The following is a 13,263-nucleotide window of genomic DNA, read 5'->3' on the forward strand; positions in this document are numbered from 1 at the left end:
CACAGCTCAAAGCTCACAATAAACAAATTGTAATTATGTATCTACAGCCCCCCTTTTTCTCTTTTCCTAATGACGAAACTGAGGCAAAAAGAGGTCAAGTACCTGACTTGAGGTCACGGCTTCTCTTAGCCCCTGAGAAGCCCACAGCTCTGCTGCGACTTTCTCTGTGCCCCTAATGACAGCCCGCTGGGAGCCACGGAGGTCTGCTAGGGCGCCCCAGGGCCAACACCTGCCCCCTTGCACACCAGCTGCTTGGACGGAGGCAAGACTGATCGGGCTCCAGCTGGAGGAAGCCTTTAAGTGCCCTAATAGGGCTTTGAGCGCCTCTTACCTGTGAGATTATATAAAAACCACGAATCAAAACTCGCATGTGTGCTGACGTTGTCGTTTAAAGTGCGGGTCTCTCACCCCTGAGCGTGAGCTCACGAGAGCAGGATGGTGTGTTCCAGTGTGTGCCAGGCACGGCCTCCCTTGTGTCACAAGCACTTCCCGTGTGAGGTACGGTGCCACGTGCGGGGGACACGTCCCCACTCTCCTGCACAGCCCTCCCTCTCACCCACCTCTCAAGGTGCTTTCCCGAGTGAGCGGTGATGACAGTGCCCACGGCGGTGGACAGAGCATTCCGTGTCCCGAGCCCTGGGGGCGGGAGTGGGGCCTCGGTGTTGCTCCGTTTCTTTCAGGTCGGGTCTTAGCCTTAGGGGAACTGGACCCTTTCCCACAGTCCCCCAACTTTCAAGTGCCACAGCAGGGCCTGGAACCCAGAACTTGGTTATGATGGCTCTCCCTTCTGGTCCCTACGGCCCTAAGAGGAGCGACGAGAGATCTGGAAGAGACTGATGGGGACAGAGTTACACCTCATGTTATTGTCATCCTTTTCACCCACGATCCCTGCCAGGAGTGGGGGATTCCGCAGGGGCTGTTTGCCTACAAGTTTCCAGAGATAAAAGGAGGCCTTTATAAGGTGAGCGGGTCTTTGAATATTCAGTTCCAAGAGTCCCCCACTCCTGCTGCTTTGGGTGATGACCAGAACAATAACAATAAAGATAATAATAATGCCTAACATTTATCGAGCACTTCCTGTGTCCCAGGCCTTGTGTTGAACGTTTCTGGTTGTTCAATCCTTATAAAACAGCTGCTGTTAATATCCCCACTTTGCAGAAGGGAAAGTGAGGCTCAGAGAGGTAGTGCAACTTGCCCAAGGTCACATAGCCATGAAATGGCACACCTGGATTAGTACCTGGGGCACTCTGACTCCTAGGTGACAATTAGTGATTCAGACTCAACAGGCGTCCTCCCCAGCGCTGGGCGGGGATTGTATTTGCATGATTTTATTTCACTCTCCGAACAGCCCGTGAGTCCAAGGCCGCCTGTGGACTGCGATAGCTGCTCAGAACACAGACTTTCCGGGCCCAGCCCCACATGTCATGTCAAAGAGTGAATGTTAAGCACAGGGGATGGTCACACAACATCGTGAGTGTCATTAATGCCACTGAATCATTAACTTGTACCTTTAAAAATGGTTAAAGTGGCCAGTTTTGTGTCATATATATTTTATCATAATAAAAAGAAACCACAACATCTACTTTACTATATATATATATATACACACACCTATGTATACACACACCCATACATGTATACATACATAGACGAGTACATACACACATGTGCATGCATATATACACACATACACATGCACATAAATACACATGTACACACACGTATATTTATAAGGTAGTTGAGTTGCGGTTGACAAGTTGATTTACTGTTAGGTTCTGTGGATAATGAAGTAAGCAATTGTTAGTTTTGATTTTGCGGTATTCTGAGCCAATGAATTTTTATTTTTTAGATCTGAAAAGTGTTTCTGCTCCTAGCATCCCTTTTGGGTAGACGGACCCTCTAGGATGTTGATTCTGCTGCTAGCGTCAGCCCTGGGTCTCCCAGAGGAGGGGCGGGCTCTGAGGCTCCCCAGCAGGGAAGACGCAGAGGAGGGACTCGAAAACCGTGTTTGTCCGACTCCAGTGCCTGGGTCCTGCCGCAGGCCCTGCGTGGGTGGCAGCCTGGTGAGACCTGGACCCCTTTCAGCGCTCTTGCCTGTGTCCAGCTGGCACTCCACTTGGTGTGAGGACGATGACTGTGTTCCCAACCCTTACTCTGGCCTCATTTGTAATTTCCGGTGAAGGCCCAAGCCTGGGAAGTTTCTGTGGTTTCAAATGTGAAAGGCCCAGGAGCCCAAGGTCGGGGGGCCTTCGGGGACCAGGCGAGGTTGGGGCTTTGGGAGGCCATGTCTGTGAGGTCTGGGTCCGCACAGGTCCCCATGCTGCAGGGAAAGCCCAGGAGGGAACAGTTCCCTGTAGTTAGCCCCTCCCCGACTCCCCCCGGAGAGACGCCAGGAAGCCCAGCGCCTCCCCACCTTTCTGCCCTGGGGGCACTGCCTGTGATGACCCATCCTCCTCGAGGCAAGGCCCAGCTGTCCTAGGAAGGCGAGGCCATCCCCAATCCAGCACGAGACCTGGGCTGTGCTGTCCCTCCCGCCCCGCCCCCACCCCCACCCCCCAGAGCTCAGCAATGAGGACTCAGCAGGACGGACCCCCTCCCACCACACACCTGCCCAGGTGTCCCATTCACACTGTATCTTGTTTAATCTCACCAACAACCCTAGAAAGTGACTTACTATTTTGTCCCTATTTTGCAGTTGGGAAAACTGATGTTCAGAGAAGGGCGGCTCTCTCCTTGAGGTCACCAGCCTAGGAAAGGAGAAGCCAGGAATCGAGGAGGCGCCTCACTCCTGGCAGCCAGACTCTCACACGATCGCTCTGTTATACTGTGAACAGAAATAGCATCCCCTTTTTAAGCAAGCATTTGACCAAACTTTATTATATTTGCAGAAAGGGGCTCACGTCACAGGGTGCAGCTTGCTGAATTTTCACCAAGTGAGCTCGCCGTGTCCCCAGCACCCAGGTGAAGACACAGAACACCCCCTCACACCGCCTCCAGGATCCCCTCCCGAAGGGGATCATAGAGCTTTGAAACTTGCTTTTCTTCACGTGACGATATGTTGAGACTAGCGTTCCGCGGTCGTAGATACATTTCCGCCGTGTTGCGTGATTGACTGGGCATCTTTCTGTTTGAACGTCCACAGTTGGCTCCACTGGTCCCTGTTGTCAATCCTTTGGGCTGCTCCCAGGTTTAGAGCCTGATTTTGTCCTTCCCAATCAAACGGAAGGATGGAGAAATGGTGATGTCCTTAGCCAGCCCTGGGGGTTAAGGTTTGGTGCTCTCGCTGCCCTGAGGGTTAAGGCTTCTTGCTCTGGCTGCCCGGGTCCATTTCCGTTCAGGGAACCATACCGCCCGTCTGTCTTGTCACACTGTGGCAGCTGCGTGTTTCTGTGACGCTGAAAGCTCTGCCACCAGCATTTCGAGGACCAACAGGGTCCCCATGGTGGACAGGTTTCAGTGGTGCTTCCAGACTAAGACAGACTAGGAAGAAGGACCTGGCCACCCACTTCCACAAAAATTGACGGGAAAACCCTGTGAACAGCAGCGGAGCGCCATCTGATAGAGCCCTGGAAGTGGAGAGGACAGCACAAAGAGACCAGGCAGGGTTCCGCTCTGCTGGCCACAGGGTGCTAGGCATTGACTCCATGGCAACAAAAGTGACATCTTTGCTGGTAAAACATGCCCAGCAAGAAACTTTTCTACCTTTTGCCAGAAAACTACAAGGGAGGCCGTGGTTTATCTCTGCTTTTCCCTGGCAGGCACCCGGTGAGGGGGGCATCGCCTTAACTTGGACAACCGCCCCAACGCAGGCCGAGAAGTGTGATTTGCTACATCCTGGTCCCCAGACCCTGGGAGCAGGTCCCTCAGCTGGGCACTGTTGACACTGGGGGCAGGTGATTCTCGGCTGGGGGGCTGTCCTGTGGCTGCAAGAGGTTTAGCAGCATCCCTGCCCTTCACCCAGCGGATGCCAGTAGCAGCCCCCGCCCACTCAGGTTGGGACAACCAAAAGTGTCTCCAGACATTGCCAGATGTCCCCTGGGGGAGGGGGCAGACCCTCGCTCACAACTGGCCTCCCCACCTCCCCTCTCCCTTAAGAACCCCTGCCCTAGATGCAAGCCATTCGCTTTCATTCAATGCAACACATATTTAAGGAGCACCTGTGGGCGCTGCTCCAGGCCCTGGGGATGCAGCAGGAACAAAACCCTCCTGCCCGCTGGGGGCTTCCACTCTAGCCCAGGGGTCAGCCGATATTTTCTTAAAAGGCCAAAGAGTGCATATTTAAAAATGTCAAAAACATTCTTAGCTTTCAGGGCTGAAGGAAAAAATAATTAGACCACTTGAGGGCTGTAGTTTGCCATGGCTGTTTAAAGGAAAAATAATAGCTAGCATTTATTTATCATTTGTTGTGTTCCAGCACTGACCTATTCAACTCCCTTCCAGGGAGAAAAAAGCACATGCAAAGGGCCTGAGGCAGGAGGTGCTTTGAGTGTTGGAGGAACAGATGGTGGGAGATGCAGTCTTCAAAGTCATGGATATAAGATGTAAACTCTTGGGAAGCATACGTGAGACACAATTAAATTAGACTCACCACGAAGAACAAAATTTGACCCAATGGGATTAAGGACACTTACATTCATGCAATCAACGAATGTATTGAACCTACCTGCTACTCAAGCCACTCTCTTCTGCCTCCCAAGACTTGGGTCAATGAAGACTGAGGCTTGGCAAGCACGTGGAGACTGGAGGACTTAGCCTGTGCCTCAGTATCCCCAGGCCAGGCCAAGGGAAGAGCTTGTGTGCGGATGTACCAGCCCACAGGACTGAGCTACTGTCTGGGCTTGTGGGTCTCTCAAGCTAATAACAAAAGCCCCATAGACACACAAACTAGGGAGTCAATGAGAACCTCAAACCAAAGCCCTGAGCTAGCTGAACCTGAAGGTGTATCACACTCAGCCCCCAAATGTTAGGAGCTTGCTTTGTAGTTTTCTCCCTCCCTCTCCACCTCCTTTCTTTCCCTAAAGTATGGGATGGGTGGGAAAGGATCTCACACTGTAAGAATTAATAAACACGATGGCTGATGTTTGTTGAGAGCTTTACACGTGCTAAATGGTTTGCATTGTCAGAAGAAGTTGTGAAATGGACAAAAAGAGGTTTTCGAGTGGACCTTGGCTATTTGATTCTATAAGGGCCTGTACCTTGATTACCTTTATTGATAGTAATGCAAATTATTTTGTCCCTTGGAACCCAACCGATTTTTGTCCTGTGACTATTGACTGGTTTTGCATCTATTTCTAAATTCATTTCAGCATATGTTTACGTGTGTGTTTGAATTATCCTTTGACCCATTTGTAACATCTTACTGGCTCCCTCATTAATTAGTTAAATAAAATCTTTGACACATCTCTATCTCAGATTTGTATAAGTCATGACTATCTTTAAAAAATGTGTTCTCTAACAACATGCATGATCTTATTTACAACTCTGTGAGGTGGTAATCATTGCCCTCATTCCCATTTTACAGATGAGGAAAATTGAGGCCCTGGGTGTCATGACATCTGCCCAAGGCCATCCACAGGTAATTGTTTGAGTCAAGCTTTGCACCCAGGCAGTGGGGACCCAGAGCTGGAGCTCTTTGCCACTGTCCTGTGTGGGCCCTTGTTGTGTAGCCATTCATCACAATATGGTGTGTCAGGCTAACCTCAGTTGTGCTATTGGATTTCAAGTTGGTGCCATGGATGTTGGCCCTTCAGTGCTCAGTGCCTTTGTGGCCAGCTCCTCTGGGGATTCCCACGGGTAGGCATGAGAACTTCTCCTTTGTGTCCCCCTCTGATGCCTGTAACAAAAACCTAAGAACGTAGGAGTAGCTTTGGGACCAGGCAGTGGACAGAAGCTATAGAGGCCTTGAGGAGAGAGTTAGTGAAAGTCGAAACAGTCTTAAAGAGACTCTATTCAGAAATCTGATGGCCTTTGAGAAGGCTACTGGTGAGGTCCTAAAGGCAATGAGGGAAATGATATTGGAAACGGGAAGAAAGGAGATCCTTACTACATAGTGGTAGAAAGGTTAGCTGAACGTGGTAACATGGAAAACTAAAAAATGTATCTAATGAGATGGGCTGAGCGAAGGGGATTTCCAGACAAAGCAGTACAGATATCACTTTGGTTCTTGTTGTTGCTTAGAGTAAAATGTCCGAGGAAAGACACAAGGGAAAGAGAAAACTATTTATTACAAAAAAGGCAGGATCTGCAGGGTTTGAAAATGCTCAACCTCTCCAGATAGCAAGCAATGTGGAAATGAGAAAAAAAGGGGGGGGGGGGGCTTTTGGGAAAAGATAAAATTTCAAGTACAGTTGAGAAAAGGTAGTCTAAAGATAAAACCAAGAAGACGACTATAAAATCCTTTGTTAAGACTTCAGAACTGTTCAGGGTGTAGTCTTTGAACAGCTTCACAGAATCCTAAAGCAGAAAAGAAATTTGTGGGTGCAGCTTTGTCTAATGGAGTGAATCTCAGTAAGATTCACAGGAGACTCACAAAGTTTTTAAGAGAATTTTACTAGTAGAAACTGCCAGCTTTGACTGAAAGGAAAAGAGACAGCAGAAGATGAAATGAGGACTTCTATGGGCAGGAAAGAGGCTAAGTAAACTACTCACCTGAAAAAGTGGTGCCACTTTTTAGGAAAAAGGCAGGATAATTCAGGAGATAGAACCAAGAACCCAGAGGACAGAGCCAAAAGTTGTTCCATGTCATCCTCAGGCAATAGTAGGACTGAGTTCTGATCAAGGAGCTTGTATCACACGCTCAGCTAAATTTCAAAACTGATCAATAATAGACAGCCAGTATGCCAAGTAACTACCCAAAGCACAGAGAGAAATAGGAAAGGACTGATTAGAGCAGGAAGAGTTTGTCAGGTGTGTAGGGGGATGATTTACAATTGCTTCAAATTTTTTTAAAAATTGGAGGGACCTTTGATGGAGATTTCTTCATTCATTTTCTGCATTGTATTATTCTCGATACATGGATAAGCCAAACTAGCATTTTAGCCATGACTCAGGCATAAAGAACAGGACAGATGGAACGTTGAATGACGTTGGCATCTGAGTTCTAGGATACCATTGAGGCATGGATTCTCATCAACAGATTAGCACAGAAGGAGGTTTTCAAACTCTACAGCTTGGAGCCCTGGAGCTTCCAAAGAGATGGCTCTGGGACTTCCCTGGAGAAGGGATAAGGTGGGGGTTGCTCCTCCTCTAGTTTAACCAAAAACAGCTCTGCTTTCGGTTTAAAATAATAATTATTGCACATACACTTATGTGTAGTTTGTAGTACATAAAAATGTGAAGAAGAAAATAAAAATGACTGGAATCCAGCCCCAGATGACTGTTACTAACCTTAAACTAATTGCACAAGGCTAGCGCGGTGGGTCTTCTGAAGGACTTACTCAACCTCTGCTCCACCCTCCCCCGGCATTCCTTCCTCTAAGTCAGAGGCTGAAAGCAGAAAACTGATGTTCCAGACTCCTCTGCAGCTAGAGTTCTGGGTGTGAATTAGAGTCTGCTGTTAGCCGCACCCGTATGGGATTGGAAGGTGGAAGTGAGCTAAACGTCAGCATCCTGCCCATTTTGGATGTGGGGGGGGGGGGGGGGTGTTTGCTGCAGCGGCACGCCGCTGTCCATTTTCCAGCTTCCTTGGTGTTGAGAAGCAGGTGCCGTCACGTGCTCTTGAACTCTGTGGTTCTACCGCCAGCTCCGGAGTCTGGAGCCCCACGGAAGGTCAGTGCTGCAGGCTATTGGAGTCGAGCCCACTCTCCAAACTCCCGGCTTTGCGAGCCCCCTGTTTCCTACAGTAAACCACAGAATGACGTCCATTCCCTGCTCTGAAACTGGATTGAGGCTATTCAGTAAGTCAACATTATAGAAATAAATAAACAGAAGTAAAGGTTTCCCCCATCACCCCACTTCCAATTTCCCTTCATGAACAGTAACATTTTCTTATTTGTTATTTCATAAAAATTTTCTTTGTGAATCTCTTCATATATATAAGTGTATATATATTGGTAAAATACATTATGTAAATACAACGTGACTCAGAAGAGGTCATTATACTGCCATCATATGGCATATTGATATATTTTGATTGAAAATATTTTTAAAATCACAATGAGATACTACTACACACTGACCAGAAGGGCTAAAACAAAATAGGAAAAAAACTAACAACACTAAGTATTGACAAGGACAGAGGAACAACAGGGACTCTCACGCACTGCTGGTGTGGGAACGGAAATTGGTTAAACTACTTTGGAAAACTGGCAGTTTTTATTAAATTTGCACATATACCTGCCCACTGACCCAGCGATTTGTCCACAAAAAGACTTAGATAAGAATGTCCAAGGGCGGCCCTGTGGCCAAGTGGTTAAGTTCATGCGCTCTGCATCAGTGGTCTGGGGTTCGCCAGTTTGGATCCTGGGTGTAGACCCAGCACCGCTCATGGAGCCATGCTGAGGCAGCAGCCCACACAGAAGAACTGGAATGACCCACAACTAGAATATACAACTATGCACTAGGGCTTTTGAGAGAAAAAGAAAAAAGAGGAAGATTGACGAAAGATGTTAGCTCAGGGCCAATCTTCCTCACCAAAAATTATAGTAAAAAAAAAAAAAAAAGAATGTTCAGAGCAGCTTTACACATATTAGTCAAAAATAGAAGCAATACAAATGTCACACGTGTGACTGGATAACAAGTTGTGTTGTATCCTACAATGGAACACTATTTTTTGATAAAAAGAAACAAGCCACTGATACATATGCAACATAAATGAATTTCAAAAACATCATGCCAAATGAAAGAAGCAGGTACAAGAGAATGTAGACCAAGTGATTCCTTGTATGAGGTTCAGGAGCCGGCAGGCCTCCTCTATGGTCTGAAGTCAGAAATTGGGTGACCCTTGGTGGGGGCGGGGGTGATTGACTGGCCAGGGGCAAGGAGCCTGCTGCACCTTGATCTGGGTGGCGGTGCACAGCCAGGCAGAAACTGCTCAAGCCATCCGCTTCAGATCGGTGCACTTTACTAATTAAAAGGTTATCTTTTCACATCAGCACATTTAGCTCGAGTTCAGTCTGTTTAACGTTTGCAGAGAATTCTATTGCAGAGTTACCCGAATTCTAACCACTCCTCTGTGTGGGGACTTTCAGGTCGTCTCCAGCTTTTGTGCTGTTACAGACAAAGCGGTGCCCAACATCCCTGTGCATATCTTGGAATTCTTTTGCAAGTAAATTCCTAGATGTGAAATTGCTGGGTCAGAGGGAGTCGATTGTTGCTGTTTCACAGATACACAGCCCAACTGCTCTCCAAAAACATTGCAGCAACATACACTGCCACCACACCGCTGCCTGCGAGCGCTGGTCTTCCCACACCCTCACCCGCACGGGGCATTGCCAGCTTTGACAACGTGTGCCCATCTGATAGGTACAAAACGTTTCACCTTTGTTTTGATTTTTTTTTAAAAAGTTAAATCTGCTCTATCTTGACCCATTTCCCATACGGGGTTTCTGCATCTGATTTTGTTTGAGGAAAGCGTTTGTTGCTGAATAAAATCGATTAACATTTCAGACTAGAATAAAGGAAAGATCATGTTTCCCAAAATTTAACCGCCAAAGAGAAGAGCAGAGCTTCTCTCTGGGGGGCTCTTCCGTGATGCTGAGGTGGGGACACAGTGGGGATACCCAGCACATGGCCACAGGCTTACTACCTCCAGCTTTGGGCAAGATGCTCTGATTTTCCGTGCCTCAGTTTCCTCATCTGTAGAGTGGAGGGAAGAATAGGGTTGTTATTGTTGTGAAGATTAAGTGAGTTGATACACAGTGCTCAGACTGAGCCTGCGTATCCTAGGGCTTCCAGCCATCGCTGTGATCACGACGACTTGTCATGGAGACTCCCCTTGGGGGTCTTAGTTTCTATTTTTATAAAATGAGGCTAAGTGAGACCCCTTCCAGCTCTCCTGCCCCTTCCTGACTTCCTGTCCCGCAGCCTCTGCTCCTAGAGCGCACACCTTCCCTGTCCCCAGCACCGTGCCCCAGGCTCCCGCGGTCACCTGCCCGCCAACCCGCCGCCAGGCTGCACTGCCTCTGGACGTCTCCTAAACTCCAGGGGACTCGTACTTGGTTCTAACTGTTTTTTTCCTTCAGCCCTTTGATCCCAAAGCAATAAAGCTTGTTCCAGAGTCTCAGAATCCCCGGAAAAAAACAATTCCATTGGCTTCAACTCCAGGCCTGTTCTCTGAACGGAGTGAGGCCCCGCTGCCAGGGTCCTGCAGAGGCACAGACACTCCCCTGTTCCCTATGCCCCAAAGGTCCATACCCAAAGCTCTGATCCCCCACCGCCCAGCCCTCTGCACGTCAAGCCAGGCACCCTTTCCACTGACTCCAACAGACACTGAATTCCATCTTAAACTTGGCAAGCGACCCGCCTCCCCAGAAAGGATATCCTACATGATGTTCCCGCTGAGGCCCCATCCGCCTCGGCTCCCTTCATGGACCCCATTTAGTTCACTTCATGGGACTTAAAGAGCATTTTCCTCCCTCTGGTTCTGGATCCGAGGCCAGCACCGCAGAGGAATTGAGAAACCCCTTCTCCACATGGCAATGGCCCAGACCAAAGGATCAGATCCTCTGAAGGCCAAATACCCTTGGAGCAAGTTTCAACACCATCTCTTAATAACTTTTGCCTCTCCTGCCCCCACCCTCTGCCCACCTCTCCTGGTTAATCAGCCATACTACCTGTCAGATCCTCGACCCTCACCTGGGCAGCCTTGCCCGTCAAAGTCCCGCGTCCCAGAGGAGAGGTCTCATTCCGGTCTCTGACAGCAGAGCCTTTCTCTGGCCCCGGTGTGTTCAGAGGAGCCCAGAACTGAGCCCTGCTTTTTTCCAGTAAATAATCAGCTACAGACTGACAGCAAAGAGAGGTGCGAGAGCAGTGAGAGAGAAGGACGTGTGCTCGTTTATTAGGTGCTGGTCTCACGGCTCGTTCCACGTCCCTTCCAGGGCTTGGGGGAGCGCAGTGTGGCACGTTTGGTAGGATAATGATTAGACAGGGTTCAAGGCACTGAGAGGCACACTTGTAAAAAGAAAAGTGATTTCCACGGGTGATCCCGAACGTCGATTCATTTCACGGGCCTGGAAACTCCCTGCGTCAGGGGCCTGGTGACTATGGATTCCAGGCCTCGAGCAAAAGTTTGCAGAGACCACTTTTCCTTCAGTCGATGATGAAATAGACAGACACTCAGACAGACAAGCAGACGGAGTGTTCACAGCTAGAGTTTATCAACGACGTGCTATGTGCTGGGCATCTTATGCTGAGCACTTACACGCATTACCCCATTGAATCTTCACACCTGTTCTTAAAATAATTTAACTCCCACTAACCCCCACTTGTTTGTGAAAAAAACGAGGGTTATTAAAGTTTATTAACAAGAAGTTCAAGGCCACACAGTGAAGGGAAGCAGAGCCACGATGGGCCGTCTTGATCGCCACACTGTTGACATTTTGGGGGGTCCTGGCATTGGCCGATGGGGAGCAGTGTCTCTGGTCTCTGCTCTGTTGCCTTCTTGCCACTCCTACGCAACTCGGGACACACCCCTTGGGACCCTCTACAGATTGTCGAGGCTGCTTGAGAGGCCCCTACTCCTACAGTCACGGACGCTCTGAAACTTCCTCTTCACCTGATCAGTCAAGGCTCCCAGTTCCGAGAGGTCTGCCACCTCACCTGCATTTGTCAAGAGGCTGCCGTGTGCCAAAGTGGCTGCAGGAAGTTACAGGAACGAACAAGATGCAGCCTTCTCTCAGCAACTGGAGTAGAGGTTACGCTCCTGTAAACCAGAGCCAAATCTGGCCCAGGGGGTGTTTTTCCTTATCTTGCAAAATATTTATTTAGAAACTTGAATTAGTGGCCCACGTCTAAAGATTTGAAGATTTCACTTTTTTAAAACATATGTAAAATATGCAAAGTTACGGCTAATTTTGAGAAATCAGAAGACCCAGCCATTGCCAAGCGTGGGAAGCGTTGACGGGGATCAGTGGCCGCCCTGCCCGCGGCCCCGGCTTCTGCTGCCTCCGTCACCTCGCTTTTCACACTAACTGAGCACCCCTCTGGGCGGCTCAGCGTGAGGGCCCCAAGCTGAACCAGAAGTGTCTGCAGGGCCGGCATCAACACGAGTGATGCTGGCACCTAATTCCCGTGCGACTCCTACAGATGGCTGGGACCCTAACGCAGCAGGATTCTCAGAGGAGGGAGGTACCGCTGCCGGCTGGGGAGTCGAGGAGAAAGAGATCCCGGGGAGGTGAGCTGGAGCTGGGCAGTAGAGTTTGGCAAGATTGGGGTTCACAGAAGGAGAAGCCACAGAGTGGAAGCCGGGCCACAAGATGAGCTCTCGTGTCCAGAGAGGGGACCAGAGGGACAGCAGGACAGCCGTTGGGAAGAGACGCAACTGCTGCCCTCCAAGGGCTTCCATCTGGTTCAAGACTCCGACTCAGGCACAGAGAAAAGCAGCGGACACGTCAGGGAGCAGAGTAGGTTCTAGAATGGGTTAGAGTGAGGAGTGGAGCGAGGTTTCCCGAGGGGCCCATGCAATGAAGCCAAAACCATGGGCGTCACTCTCGTCCGCTTTTGATCTCCTCCTGCCCCGGAAGGAAAGTGTTCACACACCTTCAAAAGTAGACAGAACAGTATAATGAACTCATGGTTCCGTCCCCAGCTTCGGCCACGGTCAGCTTGTGGCCTGTGGTGCATCATCCATCCCGCAGTGTCTCAGAGCAAGCCATCTGATAGCCATTTGTTAGACCCTTTGCTAAGGAGCCGTTCCCGTGTCCGCTGTGTGTGCACTCCGTAAGCAGTTCCTGCTAACTGTTCCTCAGGGTGTATCCCAAACACGCCTGCTTTCCTCTGGCCCCATTGCTGCCCCTCATCAAGGGCACCAGGATTAATACCCTTGGCCAGAATGATGATCTTACTACAGCACAATTCAGCTCGTGCTGCTCCCCCGCCTAAAGCACTGGAGCGACTTCCCACTGTGCTTGGATCAAGACCCAGGCTTCCCCCCGAGGCCCCCAGGCCGGGCGCGCTCTGCGTCCTCACCCACCAACGTCGGGGCCTGACCCTCCTGCTCCACTCGTGGGCAGCGGGGTGCACGCCCACCCCCCTCCCAGACGTGAGCTCCGCGGAACTTCTACCCTGTCCACGGCGCCTGGCACGTGGCGTTGCTGGGACACAGGT

The sequence above is a fragment of the Equus caballus genome, chromosome 22 (genome assembly GCF_041296265.1).
Source record: "Equus caballus isolate H_3958 breed thoroughbred chromosome 22, TB-T2T, whole genome shotgun sequence".
NCBI lineage: Eukaryota > Metazoa > Chordata > Mammalia > Perissodactyla > Equidae > Equus > Equus caballus.